Here is a 27,320-nt window from a genome sequence, read left to right as displayed (position 1 = left end):
ACCATCCTGTCTTTGTGACCACTGGTTTACGTCGATTAATGTCAGACGCCGCCTGACTTAGCTACAGTTGCTTTGCTGCACTCGCCGATGGCGTCTCTTGCCATGTGGCTTTTGCGTATGTCATATCTCATACAGCAGATGTGCCTCTGCTGCCTTCTGCTACATCCAGCCCCTTTGGGCTTTATTGTGCTTTATGCTGACTCCCTCATATCTGATTCAAATCAAACAGGAGCAGCGTCAGAGCAGCGATCTGTTTCTTAATGTGTAACTATATGCTGAAATCTAACTCAATGTATGCCTTACAGACTGAAACATGATAGCCTAGAGCTTCAACTGCCTCTGGCATTATGCAGGAGCTGTAATATTAATCCGATGCCTCAAATTATTCCTATAGGCACATAAGCACAAAACCGTGACAGACTTGGTTTTATGGAGCCATGACAGCAATAACAAGACCAGTAAAACTGTTAATAACTAGGCTGCGTGTGCCAGAGGGTTGTGAAATCACTGACTCGAAACAACTGTTCTAAAAAAAAGATCTATTATGCTAAGTAAAAAATTTCCTGTAGTTCAAGGAAAAGGATTTAGGGAAAAATAGATGACATCAACATGGCCTGAAGGCCAAAATATAGTCAGTTTGGTTGGATTAGTTTAGCTACACATGTGATTGGGCCTCGAGTACTCCACCAGGGGGACCCATATACTGTAAGTGTGTGCCAGGTCTTTCTTCAGTAAAGCCACTGTCACCTTGGAGCACAAGGTCCGGCACCCTGGGAGCCCGCAGAACGAACAATGCATATAAACGCAGCAGTAACGTCCTTAATGTGGGCTCTGTTTCTGTCCCTGCTGTGCCTCCCGTACGGCTTACAGCTCCACCACCTCTTCCATTTTACAAGGGGTGAGGGGTGGAGGGGATGGGGGCAATCTAGCCAAAGAGGAAGAGACCAGAGAATGTGAATAAAGGGACTAGTTTGCTCCAGGCAGAGCTGAAATTGCTCTATTACACTGCTCCATTTGAGATCAGTGTGGAAGGGGGTGGCTTTTTCATTTTTTTCCTGCTTTTCTTCCATCTCCTTCATCTCTAGTCCACTATTAGAAGCGCTGTGATCTTCAGGTATTAAGTAAAAGTGGAGGGAAACTTTGAAGCAAGATGAGTTCCCCCTGTTGCAACAAACTCTACAAGAGCTCATAAAATTTTCACATTCAACCATGTAGAACGTAATCAACTTTGCTCGAGCAAATTGAGTACGTGGGACTGCTGCTGGTATTACGCCCAGCTCTAACAAAGATAAAGAGATGTATCACCTCCCATACCAAATTTATTTCATTACTGCTTGATAAGTGTTGCAGCCACAGAATTATCTGCAATCGATTTTTATTTGTTTTTGCACTCGCTACATCCAGAGAATCGTTCTGTCAAAACACAAAATCAGACGTAATCGCTGACCTTCATCCAACCGAGCTAAACAGCACCAAAGTGCACAGATTTGTTTCAGCCATTTATCTACCTGTGAGAAAAAGGTAGTAAAACGACAAAGTGAACGCAGAATGAGGCATCATCTATGACCTGATGGGGGGGAAAGTAAGCCCACTGCACATGCTATCTCTGTTAATGCTGAGGACCATACAATCAGGCAGCATTGTAGCTGGAGTGGGACCCTCTCCTGCATGATCATTAGGCAAATAGAGACGCAAAGATGGAGAGCAGGCAGAGCCATTTGCCATGATTTTTATTCATGTCTCAGACTTTGGGGAAAGTGGCATGCTGTGTCATCTTTGCTGTAATCTGCATGTTAAAGAAATCTTCCTCCTCAAATTGTAACGGCACATCGCAACAACAATCCACCTGGTAACATACAGCACTTTATACTGCATTGAAAAGGAAACTGATCGATGCAAAGCAGAACATTTCTTGTAAGTAGAAGGGAAATTATGATGTTCAAAATCTCTAAAGTGTGGTGTGCATCTGTATTCCGTGCCTTGGAATCAATGCTGTGTAAATGTCTAATAACAGGCTGAAATGTTTGTCCATTTTCAGCTCCAACTCTGTCAGATTGGAGAAAAACTGTCTGTGAATTTATATTTTTAAGTCCAGCCATAGATCTAATCTATTCCAATAAAGGCTTAGCGTTGTTGTGCTTCTAGAAGGTGAACCCTCAGCATTCTTTCCCAACAATGACATCTTTTCACCTCCATCCATTTTCCCATCAATTGTAATCAGCTTCAGATTCCCTTCTGAAGAAAGACCAACTGAACAATTAATAATTGTGATTGTTTTTCCTGATTGTACTTAGTTGAAGCTCGTCTGTCTCTGCTGAATAAAAAGCATTCCCACAGTCTCAAACTAATGCTATGCTGTGCTTATTTTCTGTCTCAAAAAATGTTCTGCATACAAACACACAAACCAGCACACATACAAGTTTAATGTCTCACAAACACAGGCTACTGCCTACTTTTATGCTGGATGTAGTGTTGATTTAATAAAGTCAATCAAGCAATTAACATACTTCATTCTTCTTGTAGATGGGAATGTAAACAACCATCTTCTCTATATGGAATGCCTAAAATGCTGAGATGCAAACTTGCATCCTGCAAGTAGTTTTTTTCCCCCCAACAATGTCTTTCTTCTTGCTCCATTTCCACAGTGGTAATATTTATAAATACAGTTAATATTTATGAAGCCAAGAGATTCTGCAGTTCCTCCAAAGTTACCTTTGACAGCTTTGCTAATACTTGGAGAAATCGCTGATCAGTTTTTTCAGTTTGAATGGTTTTGCTAACATTGTGGTCATACCATTCAGAACTGCTCTCTTTTAGGAGCTCAAAGCTTGGGATACTGTTTTATAACTAATTTCATTACTTGTCTGGTGTATTTCTTGATTTTTGTGATGTTCAACAAACATCTCAGGTCTTCACAGAACAGCTGGATTTAGAAAGATAAGACACAAATGTACCTCGTTTATCAACTGTGCAACATCTGAAGGCAAATGGGTTTTATGTAGGGGCTGGATATAAATGAAGGGAACACTTTTCACAATCATAATATAAGCATATAAATGTAATAAGGTTTGTGTTTGTATCGTGACAAAATGTTAAAAAGTTGTACCGTATGTAACGCTGTTTGTGTTGCAGATGAGAATCCAAGAAATGCGCAGAAAGCCAACATTTTTACTCCGTTTCAAATCGACAAAAGCCAGTAACCTTGGAGGGAAATGAGGAGCCAAACAACATCGAGGTCAACCTCCAACCTACAAAACAAGAAGTCTGCTGAAATCATAGGAGCCATTCTCTATAATGACTGCTCCAAGGTAAACAGAATTAATCAAGATTACAGGACGGGATGGCTTGAAGGTGGCTGCTGCTGGGAGAGGGAAGTGCTGAGACTCAGCACCACTCGTCAGCTCAGATAAATAGGTGATTTATTGAAGCCATTAATAGTGAGGGGCAGCCCACACATCTCATTACACAACTTAGATTGTTTATGGTTGGAAAGGAAGTTATGAATCAGGACATTTAATCATACGCTGAAATGAAAGGTCACATTGATGTAAAAGTTTTCAAGATCCTTTTGGGAAGAAAATAAGAAAAAAAAAGAGCCAGATTACATAATCTTTAAGCATTAGGCCTCAAAATACCAGCCTCCATGTTTGATCATGTTTATTGTCTTCAGCCATCTGCAGCTGATAGCCCTTGACTGAACAAGCTGTTCATTTTTCCATGTGGGAATGTGGAGAAATATCCCTACTTGTTCAGGGGAGACATTTTTCCACAGCACAAGCAGTTCAGAGAGTGAGAAATGTATGCAAAAACTGGAAACTGGAAACTTTTCAAAATCAGACATAGCAGTTGTTTTAGAAAGAGTTTGCTGCTGAGGCTCAGGGAGCTTCAGGAAAATAAGTTTTCTATGCCATTTTACAGGCAACGGTTAAATTTTCCTTGGCTAATTGCTTCAAATACTCACTTTTTGTAGCCATCAAGAAGCTTCAGTCATTGTTCGAACAGGATATTTATGTCAGAATTGCTTGAGCTCATTTAAATCGACATAAATAGTTCAAATTGTTGGAAGATTCCAGAAGTTTTATGTTGGATCTTTTCCATTCCTTTCCAATTATTCTCTGTTGTTCTATTCTGTACTTTTTTATGCAGGCTTAGGAAAACTCCTTACAGTTTTCAATCATGATTATCAAAAACAAATCAACAGGCCTTGTCAGGTTAGCAGATGTTTAAAATATTTAGATTAATCTTTGCATGTATTTGAGTCTTTAAGATAAAGTTGAATTAAAATTTTTAGAAGCAGCTCAGTTAAATGTAACTATAAAACCACTCCAGCTCTTTCAAATTCCTTCAGTTTCTACTTTGTCACACTGAAATGTTTCAGATAAAATCAATTTTAATATTAAATATACTTGAAGACTTTGTTACTTATGGAAAAAAAAGAGTGATTTTCCCTGAAACTTTAATAACTGGCCATGTCTTTGCAGCAGCATGATTTGGATCTGGTAGTTTAAGGCCTGGGTGTGTTTAAGTGAAATGAAACAAAAGAAAATGTGGTTAATCGCAGTTAAGAATACTTTCACATACAGATAGTTTGGTTTTGATGTGATCTGAAAAATGATTTTTATATTTATTTGCCTGATACTCATTTTATTTTACAAAATGAAACGTTTTAGATTTGGAGAAAAGCAAATGTAAACATTTAAATGGGTAAAAATCTTTCTCACTGAAACTAAAGCTGAAACTGCAGCTTTCTAAAAAGACGCCACTCATTACTGCTTTAAAAAGTATCAGAAAAAACTGAATTTCTGACCTTGGGTAGACAAACTTGCTCTTATGGTTTTATCTTGTGGAAAAAATCTACAGAAGCAACGTGGAAATATTGATTTTCAAAAGGAGAACAGCCGGGAGGAAAGCAGAATCACAACATTTGACAGTGTTTGCTCTCCGTTTAGCTCCAGCTGAATGCATTTCTGTGGCATTTAAAGAAAAATAGGAGTTGTTAGTGGGAAATGACAACCATTTGGTTCTAGTTCAAGAGACAAAACAGCTGTGTAGTCTGTTTGTGAGCTGTAAAAAGAACTGATGTGGGGGAAATATTTCAAAGAATTTCCTGCAGCCCAGCAAAAACAACCTAAAATGACTGATTTCTGGGAAAAAGACTGGGAAAAGTTTAATTTTATATTATTATTATATCCATCCATTTTCTTTACACCCTTGTCCCTTAGTAGGGTCGGGAGAGGTGCTGGTGCCTATGTCCAGCTAATGTTCCGGGCAAGAGGCAGGTTACACCCTGGACAGTCCCAGTCTGTCGCAGGCACACAGAGACACAGGAAAACAACATGCACACACACACACCTAGGGTAATTTGGAGAGGCCAATTAACCTGACAGTTATGTTTTTGGACTGTGGGAGGAAACCGGAGTACCCGGAGAAAACCCACGCATGCACTGGGAGAACATGCAAACTCCATGCAGAAAGACCGGGGCTGGGAATCGAACCCAGAACCTTCTTGCTGCAAGGCAACAGCTCTACCAACTGCGCCACTGTGTTTTATTATATAAAAAACTTAAATGAAAGCTAATAAAAAATCCTGATACTTCTTATTCAATGATAGATTTTGCTCTCAAATGGATAATTTTTCATGCATCTCAGGGTGCTGCTGTGTTTGTGTGTGTCCTCCTCTGACCTTCAGCTGTGGGCCAACGGTCCACGCTGATCAGGCGAAGGGGAAACCAACTGCCAGCCCTGTTTCGTCCGCTGTCAAATGTTGACAACCTGCATAAACATCGAGTGAGGAGCGCAGCTCACCTGAGGGGCAAAGAGCCAGGATGAATGATTCGACGAGTCACTCAGGCGGGAACAAGTTCAGTTAGGCTAAACCTGTGGTATCAACAAGCTGTGCTGAAGATGCTTGCATGCACAGGGTTTCCATTTTACTCCTTCTTCACAGAATCTGCACTCCTGCGTCCCAGAATGGGTGCCAAGATGGAAAAAACTTAAAGGCGGTTCTTGGAAAAAGTGAAACATTTTCTCTGCACTGTAATTTTACTTTCATATTTTCTTAGCCACTTTCGAGCGTTCAGTATTCAATGTTGGCTTCCCAACTCAAAAATTGCAGTTATCACCACAAGTGCTTCACTTTTAAGTCAGAAGTGTTGAAAAGAAATGTGCCAAGAAAATCGAGTTCAGACTGAAGTAATTAAACAGAGGCGCGCTGAACGCTGCTGCCAAGTTGTTCATCTGAAATTTCAGAAATAAGTGGCAGGTTCTCTAAACCATTTTAGTTTTCTTTAAAATTCAACAAAGAGTTGATGTAGCTATTACAAGTAATCAGAATTTTTGTCCTCCAAAAAAATGTAAAAAAGAAGAGCTTAAAATTTCTTGTTTGGGTCCAAATAAAATGACCAGCATCTGTAAGAAATACAGATCATTTGCCTAAAAATTTAAACCATTGTCTTGCTGGTACACCAATTAGGATGCACTCTAATCAAAAACAACCAGACAAGCAGAGTGGAGTGGAAAATGAACACTGAGCAAATTACCTCTATGGTATCACATCGCAGTGGCAGCATGATGCCAGTTCCCAATTAGCAGAGATTGGGAACTGGCATAAAGGCCATTTCTAAAAAAATAAAAATAAAACAAAACCAGTAATGGCTGCAAAGAGTTTGATGGTGGCAGCATCATGCTGTGGGAATGCTTCTCTTCAGCTCAGAGGGATAAGCTAATTATAGTTGATGGGAAGCTTCATACAGCCTAATCATACAGTGAAATTTTTTAGAATGGCCCAGTCAAAGTTCGAACCGACATTCAAATGAGAGAAAATATGAAAACAGATCCATCTAATCTGACTGATCTTCAGCTATTTTGTAAAGGATGAGAATGAGATGTATTTCAATCTCTAAATGTAAAAATCTGGCAAAGAAATGCTGTTAGAATCTTTAGAAAATATTTTTAAAATCCCTTTGTAATTTTCTAATATGGGGTAAATTGTTTAGGTTTATAGAAACTAATAAAAATCTTTTTTTTTTGGTAACAGGTGATCTGTGTGGGAATATTGAATTTATGCAAATCCAGTGAAACCACTTTGAGGACAGGGAGCCCATTCTGGATGACTGACACAAATATGATAGGTTTATTAGCCCATCAGTCATGCTTTTAATATCTGCCATCATGGTTTAGCCTTGATGGTTTGTGATTGGACACTTACACACAGTGGCCTTGTTTATCTCCCACTCATCTCTAAAGAAAAAAAAAGAAAGAAATGATACGAGAACAGCTCTGGTTCGTCTTTTGTTTGACTTGCTTGGACTCACCTGGTTTCTAACTGTTGCACAAACAGCTGTGAGCATGAATTATTCAGCAAAGAAAGTTCCTCACAGTGATGTGTAGATAATGTACACAACTGAGGAAAATGCATCCTGCCTCTGCTATCTTATCCTGCAATTATGCATGAGGACGCTAATTTCCCACTAGGGAGAACATTGCGTGCCTGGCCTATCTTTCTGGCCCTCAGTGCTATGACAACATATGGAGGGGAAAGAGTGCATGCAAACACATTAAAAACTACACACAAAGTGACGGGCAAGACAAGCACCTATGTTTGTCAGTAAACCAAAAACTTCATTGTGGTAAAACAATTGTGTTCTGCTGAAGGGAGTCTTTTAGAAATGTCTGGACAGTATTGGATTATACAGAGAAAGAGCCTGCTGTCTACTTTAACGCTGGCTCTGGATGAGCCTCTTGATGCGAGCTGAAAGCCCAAACAAGCTCTAAAAACTCGTTTGGTCTGTAAAACGGTCTTTTGATGGTTTCCCAGAGAAACGGCGCACGGCTCACGGAGCTGCTCTGTACGTTCTCAAAAGCATTTCGCCATGCCTCACATGATCCTATTTTGAATGGTCCGCCTTGGTAATAAGGTCATTTGTCTTGTGCAAAGGAGAGAGGATCTATAGTTGTCATACGCTGAGCTGGAGATAAATGTGAAAGGCGAAGACTGTGCCAGTGAAAAGAATTAATGGAGTCAGCTCCTTTGCTCTCAGATATAAAGCAAGACAGAAAAAAATGACAAAACAAAACCCAGAGACTGGAAATGGAGGATGCAATTAAACCTGGGTGGATGTCTCTTACACAGTCGCTTCTTCGTACTCTGAAGGATGCCCCATTTTCATTATCTGCAATATATTTACTGTCATGACACCGTCTGTTATTCCTCCACAAATGTGTTCAGGTGCTTTCACATTTAATATCCAAGGTTAAAAACAACTCAAGTAAGCACCGCTACCCTGAGGCACAACATGGAGGTACAGCGGAGCTGGATGTGAACACAATATGCAGAACAAGTCACGTATTTCTGTCAAATTTCAAATCATATTTAAAACGAATGTAATGTGCAAAAAAAACTGATGCAGCCCAAGGATTTAGGCAGGAATTTCATTTGGTGCCCAGTTTCCAGCAATACCCATTAATGTTTTATGTTTTATTCATAAGAACATTAACGAAGAAAATTAATTATTTTTTATCCATTTACTTATTATAAGCTACAGTTTGTGCAAAAATGAACCCAGAGTATTAATTACAACAATGGCATGCTGTTGGGAATTAAAAATTTCCACTTATTCCTAATTAGTAAATACTGATACTTAACAACTATCCTCAGTGTGGAAGTTTTCAGAGAAAAATACTCAAAATTAACCATTTTTAGCACCAGCTGTATGTTTCAAGAAGCTAAAAGAGGCACAAAAGATTCAATGTGTTATTTCAAACTAAGCTACTTTCCACTGGATTGCGTTGGTTTTTCATTCAGGCTGTTGCTTTTAAACAAACACGCTGTTTAGCAAAATTATGCTACCGCCTCATTTTGACATTAGCAGAGAATTAGCAGTGATTAGCAACAACTTACAGCGTCACTGTGGAATATCGTCTCTGTTGTCCTAATAATTATGAATCTATTATGATTAAGCAACAGTCTTCAGTCAGAGGTCTCTTCAGATTCACTGCAAGACTGACTGCTACCAGACATTCTTTCTGTCCACATAATCACCATGCACAACAACTCTTTGAAAGTATTTTTGAACTTGAATTGAAAGCAAAAAGGAGCTGAATCCAGGGATAAATAACTGTCAAAAATCTCTTTAAATGTTTTTAATTTGTTCAATGCAGTCTTCATTTTCTCCCTTCTGTTCCTCTTAAATCAAAATGCACATCTGAAATCTTTCTTTTCATTCAAAACCATAGCCTCACTGTGGTTATGAATAGACGTGTTGAGGTATGACCCGTCAGACCTTCACAGAATTGTTTACCAGAACCGTCAAGATTCCTCATCACTGTTTTTCTTGTTGCTATTTGCCAAGATCGAGCGGGAACGAGTGTTTTAACAGCTACGGCGGGAATCCGATTATTATACAGGGATCACGGTCGTCATGGAAACCGGAGACGGTGCACGGTGTTAAGCCGTCTCTTACACATTTCAGAACATTGGGAATTAGTGAGAAAATTTAGCCACCCTTAAAATAGAGATGTGACAGGATCCATCCGTAAGACGGGGCTTCTTGTTCTTAAGCAAAGAGAAGCACATTTAGTTTTAATAGACTATCTGAGCAGCAGGAACACAACCTGTGCTCTGTTTTATCTCACTTTTCAATAGTTTGCATGTTGAAATACTTGCAGAATTTCTCCTCGTATACAATAAGCCTGCCCGTAATCTCTGTTTCCATGTTGAACTGAACTTATAGGCGCATGTTTAGAATGACAGGCCATAACAGATGTTCCAGCCCACAAACACTGCAGGGACAGATTTCTAAACAGATTTGTGTTAGGATACCTTTTCTTAGCTTGTCACATATTTAAGCCACATGTTAGGTTAATAAATAAAAACAGGAAAAAGAAACTGCTTCCAACTGAGCAGATTTTGCTCAAATTAGAGGAAAAAATTAACAGCTGCAAACACGGGATGGCTTATATTAGTCATACAGCCACGGACAGGTTTTTTTTTAATGGGCCATTTCTATTAAAGCGTCTCAAGGGAGAACATGTCATGAACAGAGATTGTGTGGAGGGGCAAGGTTAAGCATTAAAAAAAAATCTTTTCTTGTATGATGCGAGTCCTTTTTAGAGAGAAAATGTCTGTAAAATGCTCAAAAATGATAATTTAAAGCAAAGTATCCGTTTTAAACCAACATCTTGCTGTGTTATTTTGTAATATGTATTCTGTATTACTTATTATTTAATGAGACTCAATACATATTGCATTTTTTCTTTCCACATTATTAAAAATGAACTTTTTTATGGGTTATTGTTTTTCACACGTGTTAACAGCAATAAAATGTGTTTTATTGCAATTTAAAATCTCACTCTGAACTTTTTTTAATACAATCTTCATTTTTATAATAGGAGAGATTTATTATAATTATTGGAATAACAAATTATTAGTTTAATCAGTTTGAATTTCTTCCCAGTACATTTCTGTCAAGTTAATTAGATTGGTAAGCAACTTTTTTAATATGTCTATGGCTGGTTTTTATGAGATCAGATGTTTGGGAGGCATGCCAGAGAAACGCTTTTTCTGTCCTACCATCACAAACATAAATGGAAGATGTTTGCCAAATGTTCCTGAGATCTTAAGTGAAACGAAATATTTTGGTCAGATGAGAATGAACCTTTTAATACCAGAACAATTTTATATAAACACCCATAAAAGTATCCCGTATATCCAATAAGCCAGGTCAAGTTTTGGTCCAATTCTTTTGGTTGCTGTTCTTGTTTTATGTTAAACCCAAGTCAACCACAGAAGACCTGACTTTTGACTTTGGTTTTGCTGTAGCCATAGCAAAAAACAAAAAGTTTTGAAATATTGGTATTACGACGCAAATGGTCAGAGAGATAACACCAAATTTAAAAAGCTGCTTGCTAGCAGAATGTATAACAGCAAATGAACCAGCAAAAGCTGCATGAAAAACTGATTTTTTTTAAAGAACAAGAACCTATTCTGTAAGAATTAAGAGGAAAAGTTGAGGCCAGGTGCCTCTAATCAAATCCACTTGATTAATTAGTCATCATAAAGTCTGAAGCTCTTAAAAGCCTACGTTTTTTTTGTCAGATTGCTGTTCTAAAGCCTGTAAGGGTGCTTGAAGGAATTACCAAAAAGCAGAGACATCAGCAGTGATTTAGAAAATCAGCTGCTGTCCATCAATCTGAGGAGGCTTAAAAGGCCAAAGTTACTCAGTCTGCAATTCTTTCATCAAATGCGTCTGAAGAAGTACGGCACCACAATTTAAATATGCCAAGGCAATATATCAAAGGAACATATTGTACTATCAAGCACGGTGGTGGAGGGGTGATTATTTGGGCTTCTTCTGCAGACAGGAGGAATAATAGGATATTAAGTATGGAAATGTTCCTTTTTCTATCATCATCAAATCAAATTCTGTACCTTTCCACGCTGTTAGTGGAAAGGTGTTTGATGTCTTGAAATGACTGTGAGGGACAAGAAGGCGAACCAGAGTGCAGGTGGGTGTGGAGTCATCCAGAAAGACTGAACAAACGCTGTGAAAGCAGGATAAAAGAAACCAAAGAGCCTTTCTTGGCCAGAATAGGAGCAGATGGGCCATCTGGTGCCTCTGCAAAAGAAAAAACCTTCATCCTCTTTCCACCTCCTCTAAAGAGTCAAAACTTTCAATTTCAACCTCCCTGCTGAACTTTGTCTTCATCCTGTCGTGTGTCACTCCAATTACGTCTCCTTATTTCTGTCCTTGCTTTCCGCATTTCCATGACAAAACAGCAAAATAATCATTCGCTGTGACTTGAGACTTAATTAGAGGCTGTCACAGCTCTAATTTACTCTGGTTTATAAATGTGGACGGCCATGCTGTTCATTACCCTCTCAAGACATTCCTGGCTCATAAATTAAAATTAACAGTCTAGGCCTGAAATGATCTAGTTTGGATTTCCACAACATTTTAATTATCATTTTAGTAAAAAAAAAAAAAAAAAACATCCATTACTGCCTCGTTATCAATCAGGCATGAGCAGAAAGGAGAAAATGCATGATGCGTTTAATGATTTTAGAGGGAGTGTGCCTTTCTGGGTCATTGATTCAAAGAAAAAAAAGCGAGCCATGTGGTGTGAGGAAGAAGAAGAAAAAAAAACATTGGGTCAGCGCTCAACCTTGGACCTAACTCGGCTTTACAGCTCAGCCTTTGGTTTGCAAACGGCTCCCAGTTCACTCCAGTAAACACAACAACCCACAACACAACAAAAGGACACGACTCGGAGTGCTGTCACCGCTCATCGTGCCGACACAAAGAAGGATGCCGCTCAGATGCTGTAATGAGCAGAGCGACATGATGGGATGTTTTCCGAGTCTGAGATGCACGTTCAGGCCTGCCTGAAAGGGATCAGCGCTGAAATCAATAAACGGATACGGAGTGAGCACTAAAGGCACAAAGGAGACGGGCAGTTTATACGGCAAATGACCTGACAAGGACGGTCCTTGACCAGCTGATGTGACCAGCCTCTTGGCCTTTATACGGAGCAAGAGCGGATAAAGATCAAGGTAGGAGGATGAGATAAATCTATGAGAATCAAAGAGCTGCTCTGATCAGGAACTTTAAAGTAATCCTGAGTCATTTGCTTACTTTCAGAACATTTCCAGGAGGAAAACAGAAATATGGGGATGTAAACAGCCCCACACACCCAACGTCGGCAAAGCCAGATTCACTCCTTAGTGCCAGTCAAGCTTACTAGAGCGTGATGCAGGCCGGAGTGATTGATGGGCCAAAAGGGAGAAGCTGGGTGGGGTAAGAGACGGGTGCAGTGGAGAGCCTGAGGTTAGACGCTGTCACAGATCTGACTGGTGTGTTCGGAAAAAAAAAGAAGGAAAAGAAGTGCCCCGAAGGTGCAATTCAGCTCCCTGAAAAAGCTCTTAAACCTCAAGCTCCAGCAACAAACTCCAGCTTCGTTTCCAGTGAAAATCAGACAAAGTACAGCAAGAATAATAATGTGACTGACTTGAGATTTTGTGTCCAATTACAGAGGTGTTGTGAACACAGATCTCTGGTTGTTTCTCTGTGATAATTTTTTCCTCATCTCAAATTTTTACTGACTGTTTGCAAGACAAATTTGCAGAATGTGATTAATTAGATGTCATCTGGTTGAGAAAGCTTGAAGACATTTTTATCAAGTGAGCTGGATTCAATGCTGCATGTCACACAGAACATTTTTAGATTATAATTCATCACATAAAAATAATGAATAAGATCATTTTAACAGTGACGATATTCAATTGAGATTTTAAAGTTTTGAGAAGACAACTTTGCTGGAAGACCCGTCATCAGGGTCGATGGGACCATAAGCCAAAACTATGATACATTAATCTGGTTGGTTTCTGAAAATGAGAAACATTGTTGGAGTCTTCTGTCGTCAGCTTTGTGTTCCCTCTCAGTTTTTGTGTCTATGTTTCAGGAATTTTTTTGTCATTTAGATTTCCGTATTCTGTACATCCTCCGGTGTTTTCCATGTGGAGTTTTGTTTCATTTTCTGTTGTTTATAACCTGTCAGATCAGAATATTTTAATTACAGGACTGACTTGTTCTCTGTTTGGTCTCCTCTTCTAATTTCCAACCACTGAAATATAACTTACAGCTTCTAAATGTTGGGATTTGAAGCAACAAAATGAAACGTTTCTGTAAAGTGTAAACTTCCAGTCTGCAGCTGTGAGCGTAACAAACCTGCTAATGTTTTTCCGGTTTTCAAAAGGAGTGAAACAGGTCAGTTCTGGCTGAATTCCCGCCCTGGAGACATTTTAGTGCAGAGAACGAACTGTGACCATGCAGCTCATTCTCCTCGTGAATTCCGCTCTCTCTCCAAGTGTGCATCCTGGGTAATTTTTTTCTCTGGGGGATTTATCATATCAGGACCCAGAGAGGTTATTTATGCTGACAGTTATGGCTCAGAGAGAGACTGGCGAGGGTTTGAGTGGAGGGAGCTGCTCGATTTATTATTAATTTTAAAGATTATGGTCCTAATTACATAGTTTGTGTTGAAACTTGGCTGGATTAGTCTGCAAAAACTCTGTCAATTAGCTTCATGTGATGTTTACTTTGCACTGGAGATAAGCAGACTGGAAGTAAGAAGCTGTTTATCACAATGTGTCACCATTTTTCACACACAGGTGGTCTCAGGTAATTGATTTAAATGCAGAAGGGCAAATCTGGTTCACATGGTTTCAGATTTTCTCGTCCCCTTCCAAAAGTCAGTCACGACTTTTGGCAGGAGGTGAAGATGGAAGGGATGAATAATGCATGAGCTCGACGTGTTGCAGTTAACGACAAGGGTCGGGAGTGTTTCTGTGAACGCAGGCACTTTCACCTTCTTTAGCTGATCTAAGAGCAGGTGAGGAGAAGTCGGATGCAGCTACATGAGCAAAAAAAGTGAGAAATATTCTGCACTTGTTCCATATTTCGCTTTCATCTTCTCACTTCATCCCAACACACAGACACGCTTTAAATCAGAGAGGTGGGGAGCGGGAGGGTTGGCATGAGGAAAAGCAAAAGCACTGATTGCATTTTACCTGGCTAGTGTGCAGATTTTCACCAAAAAAATTTAGATTTATTCTTCCTCATTTCCTTGTCTATGACCCACTTATGCGTCTGCGGTAAAAACCCGAGAACCTTGAACTCCATCTGCATAAAAATCCAAACTTTGCACACAAATACAATGTGTACTCATGTAATTCTGTAGTTGTGTGTGTGTGTGTGTGTGTGTGTGTGTGTGTGTGCTTTGAGCCACATCTGTAATGGGATCTGTTTCTCCTACAGTGAGCCTCCTCGATGGGGCAGCTGGGGGAAAAAAACATCTACAATCAGTGATCACCCTCCATTTAACACAGCCTGCTCCGCTTCAAGGGTGCGTCAGTGCATTAAAGGGCCGAGGTGGGAGAACATGTCTGATTTGTAGATAACCCTGTGACTTTCTTCTTTCTGTGATTTGGCCTCCTAACAGAGCACATCTTCTCAGCGCCAAAAAACAGACCGTGTCGTAAGGTCGCAGATAGAATATGAGACCAGTAACCCCAGACAACAATGCTACTGAAACAAAGACGACATCCGTTTGTTGCTTAAATGTTGAGGAGGACTTGGGAGAAAACTTCTCTGTTTGCAGGATGAACAGGACAAATTTCAGCTTTTGTTTTTTAGACTGAAAGTAAAAACAACATGATCGAAAACCTGAATATGACAAAATACATGAAACATAGATCTCATTTACTAGCTACATCCACAACACTCTTCAGGGTTTTTTCAGATTTTACTAAAATAAATGATACAGAGCTAAAATCCAAACAAACTCGATATCCCCCGAGATCTCTTGAGAGATTCTCCAAACCAAATCCTAAGAAAAAAAATATATACAGTGGGGCAAAAAAGTATTTAGTCAGCCACCAATTGTGCAAGTTCTCCCACTTAAAAAGATGAGAGAGGCCTGCAATTTTCATCATAGATATATACCTCAACTATGAGACAAAAGGAGAAAAAAAATCCAGAAAATCACATTTTCTGATTTTTAAAGAATTTATTTGCAAAATATGGTGGAAAATAAGTATTTGGTCAGCTACAAACAAGCAAGATTTCAGGCTCTCACACCGTGTAACTTCTTCTGTAAGAGGCTCCTCTGTCCTCCACTTGTTACCTGTATTAATGGCACCTATTTGAACTCGTTATCAGTATAAAACACACCTGTCATCAACCTCAAACAGTCACACTCTAAACTCCACCATGGCCAAAACTAGAGAGCTGTCAAAGGACACCCGAAACATAATTACAAACCTGCACCTAGCTGGGAATACTGAATCTGCAATAGGTAAACAGCTGGTGTAAAGAAATCAACTGTGGGATCAATTATTAGAAATGGAACACTTACAAGACCACTGATAATCTCCCTCGATCTGGGGCTCCACGCAAGATCACACCCGTGGGTCAAAATGATCACAAGAACGGTGAGCAAAAATCCAGAACCACACGGGGAACCTAGTGAATGACCTGCAAGAGCTGGACCAAAGCAACAAAGGCTACCATCAGTAACACACTACGCCGCCAGGGACTCAAGCCTGCAGTGCCAGACGTGTCCCCTGCTTAAGCCAGTACATGTCAAGGCCCGTCTCAAGTTTGCTAGAGAGCATTTGGATGATCCAGAGATGACTGGGAGAATACATATGGTCAGATGAAACCAAGTAGAACTTTTTGGTCAAAACTCTACTCGTCGTGTTCGGAGGAATAATGCTGAGTTGCATCCAAAGAACACCATGCCTACTGTGAAGCATGGGGTGGAAACATCATGCTTAGGGCTGTTTTTCTGCAAAGGGACCAGGACGACTGATCCGTGTAAAGGAAAGAATGAATGGGGCCATGTATCGTCACATTTTGAGTGAAAACCTCCTTCCATCAACAAGGGCATTGAAGGTGAAACGTGGCTGGTCTTCAGCAGGACGATGATCCCAAACACACCACCCGAGTAACGAAGGAGTGCTTCGTAAGAAGCATTCAAGGTCCTGGAGTGGCCTAGCCAGTCTCCAGATGTCAACCCCATAGAAAATCTGTGGAGGGAGTTGAAAGTCCGTGTGTCCAGCAACAGCCCCAGAACATCAGAGCTCTAGAGAAGATCTGCAGAGGAATGGCCAAAATACCACCAACAGTGTGTGAGAACCTTGTGAAGACTTACAGAAAACGTTTGATCTCTGTCATTGCCAACAAAGGGTATATAGCAAGTATTGAGATGAACTTTGTTATTGACCAAATACTTATTTTCACCATATTTGCAATAAATTCTTTAAAAATAAAAAATGTGATTTTCTGGATTTTTTTTTCTCCTTTTGTCTCTCATAGTTGAGGTACATCTATGATGAAAATTACAGGCCTCTCTCATCTTTTTAAGTGGGAGAACTTGCACAATTGGTGACTGACTAAATACTTTTTTGCCCCACTGTATATAGCAAAATCTTTTATGTGACTGAGGTCAAACTGTTAAACTATTAAAACTGCTTATCTTAGTAGATCAAACACCAAATATATCTTACCATCCTCAGTGGAAACCATCAGCACAACATAATATCTACAGGCATCCTTATTGAGAAATGAATGCTGTTCCTTGATTGGCTGGTTTGCAAACTCTAGCCAATAGCATGTCAGGAAGCAACTTGTCAAACTATTTCCGATTCCAAAGTTGCATTTTATTTTGAGTGTTTCAGAAATGCTCCATGGACAAATATGCAAACAGGCATATTTTCTCCAAATAATTATGGGTCAAGTTCCACAAAAAAGCTATTTAACAGGTCAATCTGCGAACCACAAGTAGGTGGTGGTCGACCGACCAACCCAGGGAAGAAACACAGTCTCTGTCTACTTTTCAAAACCTCACCTCCATTAGTTATCTGTAAAAATAAATCTTAATGACACAGCTTCGTTGCCTCCTAAGAGTATAATGCAGCCAATACCTCCACCTCGCTCTTTATCTATTTTAGTCTACTCTTTTTTAATGTTTTTATGTTGCTGGTAGCCTCCACGGCCTGGAATCAAACCAGGGACAATGGCATTGAGGACCAACTCTGTATCCGGTGCGCCTGCTCTCCTACAGAGCCATGCGGCACCCCAACATTTGTTCTAATGTCAGCTACCTTCGAAAGTTTACAAGCCTGACTGGTCTGTCAAACTTCATTTGTTTTTGTTTTTACATTCAGGTGTAGAGTTGTTGTTGTGCTTTGGATTATTCTCCTGCTGCACAGCTCAAGGGCACTTGATCTTAAGACCGCAAACTAATCGCTGGACAGTCTCCTCCAGAATTTTCTGGTACAGAGCATCAAGGCTGGATCCATCAATGATGACAAGTCATCCAGAGGCTGGAGAAGCAAAGCAACCCCAGACCACCACACTACATTTATTTTTCTGGAATGTTAGTTTTACGTCAGATGTAACAGAATGTATAACTTCAAAAATACTCAGATTTTGTCTTGCAGATCCATGACTAACATCAGTGATCTTCTTTGTACCATCAATGTTGTAGAAAAAAGACCAACAATTTTGATTTTTGTCCTAAAGTTATATTTGCATTATTTCTAATTGATTAGGCACAAATGAATACCGTTGAGTGAAATATATTTATATTCCAACAAGCTTTTTATGTCGCCAGAGAAATGGTCCAGTAGTTTCCCCCCATTGGATCCTGCTGTACTGCACCTGGCTGCAGGGAGCTTTCATTTCTAATTAAACAACATACCAAATGAGGATAAAGATAATAAACGTAGTTAAAGTAGATGTCTTCCTGCACTGCTTTTTTTCCTCTTTTCATTACCCATTATTCCACATTCTGTCAAACACAAAACAAGCCTTTGCTTGGTGCTATATCTGCTGAAAAGCTCCGAGTTGTTGCTATGCAACTATTAAATACATCTGAGGTGAGCTTCTCTCGAGTTTCCTTCTACCTTTCAGTAACCTGTGCACTCAGTGCTGCAGAAACTGCACTTTTGCTGATGCTGTCAGCTTTGCCCTCTTCCCTTTCTGTAAACAGGGGTCTCTAGTGAATACTCTGCATACCGTGGAGTCAGAGATATGTGATAAAACGTACCTCTCAGATCACATTTGTAGCAGACAGCGTGTAGATTTAAGCAGTGGAGCGACAGAGACAGCCCCAGCAGACCAAGTTGGGGAAAACATCCAGTTTCTTCTTCAAAAACAAAACTCATACAACTATATTTCATGTGTTCAGCTCCTGCCATCTCTTCTTTCACCGTTCTCTTGCAGTCAACGTGTCCAGTCTGGTCTGTTTGACACATGAAAATTACCTGCAGCCCAGCAGCTGTCTAACCTACCACACATGGGTTCTCAACATTAGATCCACATCCTATAGAAACAAGAACGGAACAAGATCGGCATCATTTATGCCACAGATGGGAAAAAAATAAATCATCCCAGGTAGAAAGATACAGACAGACAGATCTGACGGCAGCAATGAGCCATGAAACACACCGCACACGTTAGCAGACAGTGTTATTAACACACTGGTGGAAAACACTTAACTCACCCCTATTCGATTATGCAAATGGATACATATACAAATGGCCCTGGTTGGATATTAGCCCTCTCAATTACAGTACATGGAGAACGGCTGGTTCGCTGTCCAGTGTTGGAAACAAAAGCTCAGGGGCCAGACTGGTTTCACTTTCCTTCTGCGCAGATGTGTGCAGAGTCCTGTGGATGTGGGCAAATTGAAATGATCAAGTTTAAGAGCCCCTTTCAGTGCCTTAATTCAGTTGATAATCAGTGACGGTAATCTTTAACCAAATAGCATCTAATTAAATGTATCATTCAACTAATAAAGATTCTCCAACACTAGAGCTAATGGTTCAACAAAAACAGCAAACAAATTCAGTAATTCAGTAATTTAGCAACTTGCACTATATTCCAAAATATTTTCTTAAAAATGAATCTGAAATAGATAACATTTTTATCCAATGTCGCATTTATGATGAAAACACATTAATTTTGCAAATATCCACAACTTTTTAACTTCTCCACATTCTGTTAACATATTTTATTGAGATTTATGACAAAGTTTCACTTATCATTATCCTCTTTTTTAGGATTTGACTGATGTGTGTTGAGAACTCAGACGCAACAAGTGTAAACATTTTGAGATAAAAAAATAAAAAAAACCTGCCACAAATACTCAACCATCTGCTTTTAATTATGATTGATTACCTAAAAGAGAATATTTTAGTTCTTAGCAACCCAAAATTTATTTTAATTTATGTCTTTATCATTAACTATAAGAAGCATTATTAAAAATGCACTATGTAAACTGCCATATTATAACTGAAATGCCATATTTTGCATAAATACATGCTAATATTCTGCACCTGAGTGGTGTTTTCCCTGACAACATAATTAAATGGTATAGTCAAACACACACTCATCCAAAACACTGCTAAGAGCACATTGTGGTTTTGATTCAAGGAAAATGCAGCCAAATATCTCGCAGGAGGCAATTAGTTGATTTTGCAGCATAAAGAATAGTGACGATGAAACAAACGCATCTAAAAACATAAAATTTTTTAATTATTTTTGTGTACAATGTTGTCACTAACTTTATGCAGGTAGTTTGGCATTCAATGATTAAAAACATAAAATTTCATCAAAATAACAAGTGAGAAAGCACAAAAATGTCTAATTTAAGGTGATTTAATTTTTCTGCAATGGTATGTGTTAAAAAGAAATTAAGCTCAGAGCAACTACAATGTAATGCTCCAATGAATTACAGGAAATGCTCTAAGGATTCAGCTGCACCACAGCGGTAATCCAGCCAACCTGAGCAAAAGCACCTCGTTTATTTTCTGAGGTTATAATCTGCACTTTAGAAACAAACGGCTCCCTACGTAGCCAAATGACAAACCTGCCACCTCTGCACATTACATAATCCAATCACAACATCACTTTAAAAAAAAAACAAAATTTTGAATCACATTCATGTCATTTCATGTGCTGTTCTCTATAAAAGGAGGTGCTGATTCCCAGCGTCGTCTCTCCTGCTCTGCTGTGCAGCAGCGCTGTCCGGGGTTCTGAACCAGCGCTCCAGAAGCTCTTCTCACTGATATGAGACAATCATTTTGTCGGCTGCCTGGCTGGGTGGAGCGGCCCGGACCTGGGCTCAGTCTGAAAGCGCCTACCAAGCTGGAGTCTCAACAGGCGGGAAGCTCCACGCCCTGTTTGCTCTCTGAGCTGCCACACGTGTCACAGCGCCTTGCACTGATGGAGAGGAGTTCAGTGGGAGGAGGGCTGCACGTTGTGAAACCTCCTCACCCTTACTTTGTTGTGCTTTCTCGTGTTTTAATGAAAAGGCTGATCCCACCTCATCCCGTCTTTCCCTGGAGTAGAAAGGACAGCCAATCATAGTGGATGAGGCAGTGAGTCACGGAGAGAGTGGTCTGGATCCAGTGGACCGAGAGAAGCCGTATGCCGCTCTGGGCAGAGATGCTTTCACCTCCAGGGAAGCTTTAAGGTCCTGAACCGATTTTGGAGGTCCACACATAGGTCCGCTCGACAAAAAAGCAGCATCTCTGCATCTCACTGCTGCTTACTTTTAAACTTCTCATGAGAAAATATATGATTTGTAAATGATGCCATCTTTTATTTAGTGTCTAAACACCCACTGTTGCTCTGCAAGGTTAGGTGAAGGTCAGCATGTTGCTGCACGCTGCTGTAGTACAGTGTACCATTCATGGCTTAACAGCTGTTCAATAAAAACACTCTGTTCTTTAACTATTAATGCTGCTGGATACACACCACACAGACTTAGGAGACATGGAGAGATTCTAATGTGTGCAACTGTATTTAAAGATGAAAGGAAAGAGTAAGAACTTAAATTTCACAATGACTGCTGAAAATGCAATCAGGTATTTCTAAAGAGCCACAAAGCACTGAAGTAAGGATTAGAAGATGTAAGAAAAGTGGACTTGACACCAAACTAGTTTGAAGTCTGAAAACTTCACAGTGGATTTTACCTCGCTCGTGTTTCTAAGTGAGCTGGGAAGCTTTGTTCAGCTCCAGACACTTTGATAAAACATCTACTGCACCTCAGCATGTATGGATGGAGGAAGGCAGAGAGACTGACTCGTTCATTTCAGGCGAATCAGAGATAATGAGGCCAAAGAGAGAGGGGGAAGCGAAAAGGGATGACAGAGGGGGGAAATGACAAACAGCGGGGAAGGCAGCGCAGTGATTCGATTACACTGTTAACTTCTCATTACATGACAAAGAAAGCAAACACAGGCAAACGGGAAGTAGCAACACCAGATCCAAACTGGATACAAGTGGTAAATATGTCACATCTGTTGTCTTCTCTGGAGCCCAGTTATCGTCTCCACTGAGGAGCTGAGCCCAACCCTCATCCTAACCAGCATGGGGAGCCGAATTCAGCCAGGTCCCACTCAGAATGGTAACCAAAACTAATTATTAATGAAATAACTACAAAATAAAAACAATGTGTGCAGAAATGTGGACATGTAAAGGTGAGACAAGTTAACCTTTGATTTTATCACTTTTCAGGAATAAATGGGAAACCCTTTGACATCTGTCACTTATGATGAGAGCCTCCTTTTCCCCTCAAAATCCAACCTGACTTCTCTGGACACAGTTACAGTACAGCGTCCTGTGAGCCATGTTTACGGACGCGCTCACACATATAAAAAAAATCTCCATTTCAAGCGGCCAGCCATGGCATGCATTCATTTCAAAGCAGCAACACAAACAAAAGCTCTGCCTTCATGTAAATGTCTGCCTGAATGATTTTTGGTTTGATCTCCTACCTGGCAGCTCGCTGTGTTTCTTTGGGTTCTCTTCAAAATCCCAGGAAGGGCTTCAGACAAGTTCTGCTTGATGTTGCACTTTGAGAAGAAGGAAAAAGGGGAAAAACAAACATCAGTGGCTTGAAAAGAAATGTCCTTTTTATTCACACGACGGCTCAAGAAGCACTCACGATCACACACTTGAACACCCAGTCAGCAGCTCCAGCAAGCGAGCGAGCGGCTTGCTGTTCCTTCCCTCTCTTACTGTCCGTGACACTCGCCTCCTCTCTTCCCGCCCACCTACTCCAGCCCCCTCCCCCTTCCTCCGCTCCGACTCCTTTCTCTTCCCTACTGCTCCCTCTCTTTGCTCCTCTGCTGTCAGACAAAATGCACACAGCCCCTCGATCTCTCAGCTCACTATTTTCTGACATTTTTCCCCCACCCACTCACACCTTCTGCTCCATGAAAACAAATATCAGTCGGTGGTACTATTAGATGTGCATTTCCACACATCATTTACAAACTTGTTCTTGGTTTATGGACCGTTTCTGTGGATATTATCTGAGAGAATGAAACAAAGCCCCTGTGCAAGCTCAGTAACACTAGATGGGGGGATTAATGAATACTCTTAATGAGGCATTCACCGTGTATATGATTACTGTTTGAGGTTGCTCGCTCCCGCTTATTCTTCTTGATTTCTCCCCCCTCCGTACCTCGTTCTATTTATTTCTGTCTCTCCCAGGGAGTCGCTGGTGTGTCTGATGCTGCTCACGTCCCATTCTACAGACAGCTAGTCAAGGGCATTCCCAGAGTAAGTGTATGCTAATGCTCTGCCTCGAGGAGCCGCCTATCATCCTCCAGACACTCAGCCTGACCGGATGTGGCACTCGGATCTCCCAAAGAGGGGACGGCAAATGACGAAGAAGGACCAGCAGTGAAAACCTGACAAACCGTCATTCTTTCACTTCAGCTGACAAAGCTAGATCAATGACACCAGCAGGGTTCAAGCATAATTCTTATATGATTTTCCAAACTAGACAGGTAAATATGATAAAAATAAAAAGAGTAAACTTAGTGATGACATTTGATATTCACGGGTAAACTGAAGTAGATATTTCTTTCAGCCTTGATGAAAAGGAACCACATTTTTCTGTACACCTCAGACTTTCAGAGAGTTTGTTTCAGAGCAGGGGAGCATAAAAAATAAATGCTGGTTCAACCTTTTTAAGTTCAGGTCCTGACTGATTGGCTCTCTGACGACCTAAGAGGTCAAGATGGAAACCTAATGAGAAACTCTGAAAAGTATTTGAACCCAGATCTATAGCATGAATTTAGAATTGGTAATTTTACAAACTGGGAGCCAGTTTAGTGACTTTAGCACCAGTGTGATATGGGTCAGTTTCTTTAGGTTTAACAGCAGCATTTTGGATGAGCTGCAGCCCAGATTTGAAAATGAAACCTGTCAATAATAAAAGAAAATAATAAGTTAATGTGGTAGCATGGATTATGTTGGTGATAAAATGTATGTTGCTAGGTATTTGCACTCATCTGGTGTTTTGGACTAATTATCTCTATCATTGCATTTATCAATCCAAAAATTGTGACTTATTTCTTATCAATCATTGCTAATCATTAAGGCTGATATAAGAATAAAAATAAAATGTCCAGGTTGGTATTGCATACTGAACCACATTCTCATTTTGACTACGGAAACACACACACAGAGACAAAGGCCAACAGAGTCGGAACAGAGACAAAGCAAACAGCGCGTCTCTGTTAATGATTGCCAGCCAGCATCTGCCTGGACTCCACACAGCTTGCACTTCTTTAAATAAGCCTCGCCTCCCTGCTGCTGTGTACGTTATAGGTGCTGTGCTCTGTAGATGTTTGGGGCAGCTCCATTACTCAGTTGAGTGATGCGCCCACTGCAAATTTGTGGCTCAGTAGTCTTATAGCTAGACCCTAATGAGAGCAGGAAGGAGTGCAACCATGTAAAGAAAATATCCGAGTCTGTTCAACTCATATCCCAGCACTTTGCTACTGTAACTAGGGGTCAATATAGTGAGTCGTATATTTGGTCCTCCTGTCCAAGAGTAACTTTTGGTTTAGGAATCTGAGGGCTTGAGTTCAAGTATGATGCTTTAGCAATTCAGTAACACAGAATTGAGCTTTAAAATTAATGTAAAAGATAGTCAGTGATATGTTAAAATAGGAGTGATGGAAGCTCCTTTAATAAGGTTTAATCAAAAACTATCAACAAAATAAGCAACATTTTCAGTTTGGCTGCTAAATAAAGGAATTGTCTTTTTTTTTTTACAACCTTCTTGAAGCATTGCTCCACAAAATATTCAGAATTAGAGGAGGCTTCACAATGATTTCTTAGAAACAGGAAATGTTTTCAATGCTGAATTTATTTTAATCCCTTCAAGTATGGCTTTATGTTTTATAGTTTTATTTTGGTACAAGTAACTAAACCAGTGCAATGTGGCCTTTGTGAAACGATTTTCTACCCCTCAAAAGTACAGCATCAGGGGCCACGTCTCTTTTTGTTATGAAAACTGAAAACTTTCTAAGAGTGTTTTTGCCATGTGATGGGAGACACTTTCAAAAGACATGGACAGGAAATGTGAACCCAACAAAGGTTGGAAACACGTCAATGGTCGACTTCTTTTGAAGAAGAAAGGAAGATGAAAATGGATAGATTAACAGAGTAGGACGGGACTGAGCAGGTTGAAATGGCATTTAGAAGGAAAAAACAGCAGCAGAATAAAAGGAGGTAGGTGAACGAAAGGACAATTTCCCAAATGTCAGGAGCATTGCAGAGGTCACCTTTGGACACAGCAAATTACTGGTCTTATTCAACCTATAATAGAAAACATTCAAGAGTCAGCAGTAATCTTTTCAAAGTAGTTTCACAAGCTGAGTTGTTAACCGATCACTAATTTTCAAAAACTGTAAATGCTAAATGGCTGAAAAATGAAATATAATTATATTTCAAATGTTCCTTAATATTTCAAAAGAAAGGAAGTACAGTTTAATGTGCCTGATTATGTGTAAAGTTTTCTTGCTATATAATTTTACTGGAAGCAACATCTTCTCACACTGGTAAACTTCTCACATTAAAAGTGACAAATGTTTAAACATAATAAAACATTTGTCAAATGTCCATTTCCAGACTTGATCAATAGCAAGTATTACTTGTACGGCTGCTTCTCCACTCGATTAGTTTAGGTGACAAATTCACCTTAAATCACATGGTGTACCCATCAGAAGAGGAAGCCAAAAAGAACAGCCAAATCAGAGATCAGCATGTCTTGACAAGATGACCTGTGATGCATTAAATGAGGTCTAATGATACAAAACGAAGGGTGGATTCAATCTGCTCAATTGCCAACACAGACTCTTAAAAACTGCCATTGTAGATGTGATTGTGGCACCCTTAGTCATAAGAAGCAACACTATTCTCACTTGATTCACGGCACAGTGATGCTGCTTTGACCCACCCAGAGTATCCAGACCTAATTCTCTTGAAAACAGAGAAATGCACATTCAAATGGAGAAAAGACGACGTGATTACAGCTACTGCTCTCATTTCATCTCTTTTTTATCGTCTTTTTCTGATTCTCCCCTCCACCCTTCTCAACCGCAGGCAGGAAGCTGCCACGGATCATTTACAGCTTTATCTGTAGACAAGTGGCTGTTCAAATATGGAGCTATTCAGAGAACTCTTCTCAATGCATGCAGGTGCAGCTTTTCACCACCAGCCGACTTCTCTCACTCGCATGCATGTGGTTCATACTGTACACAAACTCCCCACCCACACACACACACACACACACACACACACAGCATGTGTGCAGAACACCTGCTGGGGTCAGCGGTACTTTCCAATGACACGGACGTCTCACAGATGTTTGGCTAAAGTCCAAAATTCATCCTGCAGTGGTGAATAGGAAGCCCAGGGGAGGGTTGCTTTCCACCCATTTTATCTTTTTTAGCAGCTGACTTTTTAGAGACTTAAAATATTTATACCATTAACCTTTGTCAGACGATTTCACCTGCAAACACTGTAAATGCTACCATTTGTCTTTCTAAGAACCTCCAGCAACCACTGTTCTTCATATATTTAAAGATTTTTCTCTGGTTTTATGACTTTCAAAGATTTTCTGGGTGAAACGAGCAAATATATAATCAAAATGATCTTTTATGGTACCAAGAGGAGCACATACACTCACGTACACCCTTTTGTTTCAACCTTAAGTTGTAATAGATTCAACAAGATGTCCAAAACAATTCTCAGAGATTTTGGTTCATATTGACATGCCAGCATTATACAGTTGCAGTAGATTTCTCTGCTCTACATCCATTAAGCAAATCTTTCACTTAACATATCAAATCAACTGTTTTGGATTTAAATATGATGACTGTAATGTCGATTGGAGTGCAGTAAGTAAACTTTTCATGCTTTCATGTTTGAGATTATATCAGATGGGTGCACCTTTCTATTCACAAAAGCTTCTTGGCTAAAGAAAAAAAAGAGCTAAGACTGATACAAAAAGAAGGAATACATTCAGCAGAAATGGATCAAACTAACTGCAAAATGCTGTCTACTATTTGATGTTTTTTCATCGCTTAGAAGGTTGTTTTATCTTCATTTTGAGTCATTTTTGAGTCTATTGCTTTGCTTAAGCACCATTGTTCTACTGCACATTTTATACTTAATGAAAAACAATCTGAATTTTTTTTTTAATTATCTACTGCATTTTAGTCATATTAATTGTTGATTAAAACAACTTTGAAAAGTGATTATGTGACAATTCTGGAGCACAAAAATCAGTAACTTCACATTTAACCTGAATAAATTCAATAACTAGTTTTTGGAATCTTTTAAAACCATCCTGGTGTCATAACACAGTGTGGGAACTTCAAAAACAAAATTTAAATGAATGAGGCAGCTTCAGTACTTTCAGATCTACTCGAATAAATCCAGGTGTTT

The 27,320-nt window shown here is 39.8% G+C and overlaps 1 protein-coding gene across 6 annotated transcripts in view; it reads right to left on the bottom strand.

Moving 5' to 3' along the window:
* Nucleotides 1–27,320, bottom strand: part of syt1a (synaptotagmin Ia) — a 160,581-nt gene that overhangs the window by 59,261 nt on the left and 74,000 nt on the right. For 3 of the 6 annotated variants that reach the window (XM_008400456.3, XM_008400453.3, XM_008400449.3), the window contains exon 3: nt 22,346–22,423. The exons of 1 other annotated variant lie outside the window; for it this stretch is intronic. The gene's annotated coding sequence lies outside the window, so the exon portion shown is untranslated. Of the gene's footprint in view, nt 1–5,683; nt 5,705–22,345; nt 22,424–22,515; nt 22,624–27,320 lie in introns of those variants that run through there. 2 more of the 6 variants (XM_008400454.3, XM_081603837.1) reach the window with 2 other exon arrangements.

Source organism: Poecilia reticulata, chromosome 23 (genome assembly GCF_904066995.2).
Source record: "Poecilia reticulata chromosome 23, P_reticulata-male-v2, whole genome shotgun sequence".
NCBI lineage: Eukaryota > Metazoa > Chordata > Actinopteri > Cyprinodontiformes > Poeciliidae > Poecilia > Poecilia reticulata.
The sequence above is the reverse complement of the archived record's forward strand: the minus strand, read 5'-3'. Positions and strand labels throughout refer to the sequence as shown.